The 4,926-nt window shown below is 37.5% G+C and overlaps 1 long non-coding RNA gene across 1 annotated transcript; it reads right to left on the bottom strand.

Moving 5' to 3' along the window:
• Positions 1–1,183: 1,183 nt before the first annotated feature.
• Positions 1,184–1,704, bottom strand: LOC106535798 (uncharacterized). The gene is made up of 2 exons (XR_001312482.1): positions 1,504–1,704; positions 1,184–1,421 (listed from the first exon to the last, which is right to left on the bottom strand). It is a non-coding gene; the product is annotated as an uncharacterized LOC106535798 (long non-coding RNA).
• Between the last annotated feature and the right edge of the window lie 3,222 nt (positions 1,705–4,926).

Below are 4,926 nucleotides of genomic sequence, written 5' to 3'. Positions count from 1 at the left end.
CTGGTGAAAATTTCATGTCATTAGCACCTCTAGTAATATATTTACTGAGAAAAATGTTGACGTGTTCAATACTTATTTTACCCACTGTATTTTTATAATTGTTATTATTTTTTTAATTTCAAAAATTTCTCACTGCAGCTCCTAGATTCTAATAGCAACTGATTTTTTGGTTGTGTGGGGGGAGGGTTAGTAAGAAGGGTTTAGGCCTCACTGGTGGGCTGGATGAAAGTCACCAGTGGGCCAGATGTGGCCCACGGGCTACCAGTTACTCTTCCTATTGCAGCACTCAAAATCACAAAATTCATCACAAGCAAATGTTTTTTTTCAGTACAACAAGCCAATGAATAATCCTGTCATGCCTCAAAATGTCATAAATATAAACCCCACTGTTACTTGTACTGATATTGGTTTAACAGCAGCTTTGCTTCAGTCTTGTAACATTAAACTTTAAAACATGAAACTGTGAATTATTACTAGGATGATTTAGCTCGTTAGGGCTGCGGTAGATCAGTGGTCAGCGGCGCGGTCTCGTAATCCCGAGGCTGCAGGTTTGAGCCCAGGCTACGTCAGAAAGAGAATAAACACTTTCCAAATATTCTGCACGGGCCAAAGACAAACCAACGCACTGGACTTCAGCTTGTTCTGCAGTGAAACAATTAAAGAAAAGGTCAGTGTGAACCAGTAGTTCATGAGTCACACTGCATGGAAGGAATTCAAAACAAACACGAACGTTGTTTCATCTGTGCTGTTCCTGCTAAAACTCGAGCTGCTCATTATCATCAGTGCACTTCTCCAAAGGAGAATTTACATTTCAGCTCTGTAGTTAAATAGGAGTTAAATTAAATAAAAGCTCAAAAGTTGTTATAGACGATAAAAAGCTAAATTAGCTCATTGTTTTAGAGTGTGCTGCAAAAGGTTTTTAAAAAGTGGTGGTTAAATATGAGTTTTCTGCTTTGCCAGTGTTTATGTAAAGCAGAGAGTGTTTGTTTGAGAAACTCTGGAGTATGTGGAGTCCGAGCCAGTTTCTGTGCACGCAGCAGATAAATGAGCTGGACATTAGTCACATCACCCCCCCCACCCTGCAGGCAACCTGTTACTGTCAGTCTAATGCTGAGTCGGGGTCAGAGTGTGTTTGTGCACAACTCTCAGGGAAAAGGAAAAGAATTAAATGCAAGAATAGAGACAAAGTTCATGTTTGCTGTTATTTGAGCAAAGGAGAAAGCTTTCATAAAAATGTGCGCTAAAAGTCAGGTAAAGGGTCCGAGCGACACCACGTGTGTTTACATCTGATCCATCTTCATGACACCGGCTGGATTAAAGCCCTCCATCCGTCTCTTGATTCTGACAGCGAGACCCGCTGTGACCCCAGCGTCACCTGGATCTGACTGGACTGTGGGAGCCCTTCACCCMCCGCTACTGTGCTGAAGACAAGCGGGGGGATCACAAAAACAAAGAGAARGTAAAGAAACGGGACTTGGGACAACTCAAAAAAGCAGAAATCACCTGCAACAGTCGGTGAAATCCATCGTGCAGTTTCATGTCCAGTTGAGCCGCTTCTTGATTATGTAAGCATCAGTGACACTGAGATATCATCTCCTTCCATCTGAGCCGGTGAAGCCAGGCTACTGTTCCTGCTGCTGCTGCAGCCAAGAAGCAAATCACACCAAAGCAATCGGCTTCTGTGGAAGCACATCAAGAGCGAGGGGTGAAACAATTCTCCAAACGTTTAACCTCGCTACAACAAAACTTGGTGGAAACTTGCAGTAAATTTCTTAGCAAAATTTTGAAAAAGTTGCATAAAATGTTTATAAAAACATAATTCAGACATTTGCAAATCTATATTTTGTTTTCTGTGAAACATTAAGATGTGTAGAGGTATAAAATATTTTTTAAAGATATAAGGATGCTGGGTGTGTCTGATTATTATTTTCATTTATTGTTTTTTTTTACATTATTTGGAGATGTTTGCATGTGTAAATATATGTATGTATGCATATATATAGGTATATGTACAAAATCTGTTCATGCAAAGTGTAGGCATGTATGTATGTGTACATAATTGTATATCGATTTATACATCTGAATGTATAGGTGTGCATAAAATGGTGATAATGCATATTTTGACAAGAAAAGAAAAAAGTGTGTCCAAAAAGTAATATTCTAATTATATGTATGTGGGTGTGTGTGCGCGTGTGTGAATGTATGTAGATGTATATGAGAGGCCATGTAAGACATAAACCGAGAAAGCTTGCATACACATATGATTGAAAACCTAAAACCTTGCATAAACACACATGAAAACCTCTCATACACACATGTGAAAACCTTTCATACACACATGTGTATACTGTATTTACGTATATTTTTTGTAAGTGTTATATAATTTAGTAGGTGAACTGATTGTTGTTTCAGTATTAATGAAATTGTTATTTAGAATATATATATATATATAAACTATTGTAAGTTCAAATTTGGTAACAGTGGCATAAAAATGAATATTTGAGACATAATAAAATCCAGTATGTCCTATTGCATAACTGGACACATGTCCAAATATGTCCAAACTTGACCCTTTTTCTAAACACTGGTATTTCTAAATGCTTCAACAGACATTTCATCCATGACTCAAATTAAAGATTAAATACCCAACAAATCATATTGTCATCCATATTTACTCACAGCATGATTAAAATACCAAAACAAATTATTAATATTCAGCAAAATCAATCCCAGACATTCAGCAAATCTCCACCAACAAACAGCCAAAACAATTACATCCTTATGTTTCACAGAATTACAACCCACACAGCTTATAAAACCACCAGCAGCAAAAAACCATTTGTTTTTCACTTTTGCTGCATGTTTTTCCACAATTTCTGATGAAAAAAATCGATTAAAAATGGCAACTGGAAGTGGTACTCTATTACCCCTCCTTTTATTATTTTTCATGGCCACAAAAATCACTCTTCCTTGTCTTGAAGCACTCAAAACACTTCATAACAAATAAATTTCATCCTTGACTGGAAGAAGAACCTCAGCTTAGCCTGTTAGCCTTTGCTCTAGCACTGACGTTATATTGTCTTATGTGTATTAGCTCGGTGCTAGCGCGACAAACAAGCTAAACTGTTGTCCTCCATCCATATTTTCAGTTCCAGGCTGAGTCATTTCTACCTTCTCCTCTCTGTCAACGCTCTCTGGTTTCATTTAAAAGAGTCGATCATCAGATATTGTCCAAGATTAACCTTCAGGGTGGATATAGCTCGCTAGCAGCCTCGCACCGAGGACCTATCCACATCATCATTTACCCAGAATGCTTTGCGTGTGAATAAAATGGCCCCGTCCGTGTAATATATTTTTAAATTTTTAGTTTAAAAATTATAAAAACCAAACAGACAACAGTATTTTTACAGTCTTTATTTTACAGTTAAAATATGTTTATCAAATAATGTCCAATGTTACAACCAATCAGGGATCCCTTTAAAACTTTGACACTCCACTGTATGTTGCCTTGTAATTTTGTGTTTTAAATTCTTAATCTTTTTTGGATATAATGAACTGTAGCTGATGGAATATTCAAATCTTCCCAATGTTTATATTGAGCAACATTAATCTGTTTCACTGCATTCGGTGCAGTTTTTTCGCTGAATCTTTGACGAGATTGAGCCTCTAAGTTTATTTATTGATAGCATTCTGTTTTTCTGCATGTTTTATACACTCACCAACTTTTTTGTGACTTGATATATTTGCTGACTGCATTGAGCTGAAAGTGCTCTTTAGGTAACCCCCCCCCCCCCCCCCCCAAAAAAAAAAAAAAAAAAAAAAAAAAACCTCCACTTTCACTTCCCTTACACCCACAGCGCTGCATTTCACCTGCACATTTACAGCAGAAAGTCACGTTCAGCGCGGCCATCTGGCTACTTTACTCACCGCGTCACATTTTATGAGCTCATTTTAGGTTTTGGCAAGTTAAATGTTTTGTGGGGGTTGGGGGGGGGGGGGTTATAGTGTGTGAAAATTCAACCTGCAGTCTGGACTGTGGAATGGGAAACGTTTTAAAGCCCGAGTGAAGCGCTAGCTTGCCTTTTTGTCCTGAAGTCTACTGTAAACACGTAACGCAGACAAATAGCTGGAAGTGATTATTCACTGTTTCAAAAGGAAATTTATAATGTACAGCAGAGTGTGTACACAGCTCCTGGCAGGGCGAGATGTGGGTGAAATGGTGTGTTTTGTGTGTGTGTGTGTCTTCTAAGTTTGCCAAAAGCATTACCTAAAGCCATTAGCTGTGGCGGTAAAGGAACGGACCGCTGTGCTGACAAATGAATGCTGGTTTAAGATTGTTTTGCCAAAACAGAGTGATGAAGTCAGCTGCTGGCCGTGGAAATGTCTGAGYTGAAGCAGAATTTAGGTGCATGACTAAATTTTACTTTCTTCTCTTAGRTTTTATTTGATCACTTTTTTTGTTATTGTTTTTTTGCTTCGAGGCAATATAACGTGCATATTTACGTCATTTTGCTACACACCACTCTCAGATTATGCGTTATAAACAACTCTCAGCTACTACCACATCAAATTGTACCTAAATATCTGAGTTATAGCCATTTTTGTGTTTAATACTGAACTAGTTGTGGCAGCAATCTTGATTTGGAATGATACAAAAGTTTAATCAGTTTTAGATGCTCACTCAATGATTATCTTTTTAAAATTTCATCTGTCCACTGATTCATTTGATATTTTACTGACAGCACAGATAAAACCATACTGTTCCACKTTTAACTTTGGCAGCAGTAAAGCATATACTTTAAAACTACAAAACAAATTTGGTGAATGTTAACTTTGCAAAGATACCAATTTTAAAAAACCCGTCAAGATGGCTGCTACAGCTAATCTACTTTTGTCACAATTTATTTTTGTCACAATATATATATA

This window comes from Austrofundulus limnaeus, unplaced genomic scaffold, assembly GCF_001266775.1.
Source record: "Austrofundulus limnaeus strain Quisiro unplaced genomic scaffold, Austrofundulus_limnaeus-1.0 Scaffold7, whole genome shotgun sequence".
NCBI lineage: Eukaryota > Metazoa > Chordata > Actinopteri > Cyprinodontiformes > Rivulidae > Austrofundulus > Austrofundulus limnaeus.
Note: the sequence above shows the minus strand (reverse complement) of the source record. Positions and strands in the feature narration are given on the sequence as shown.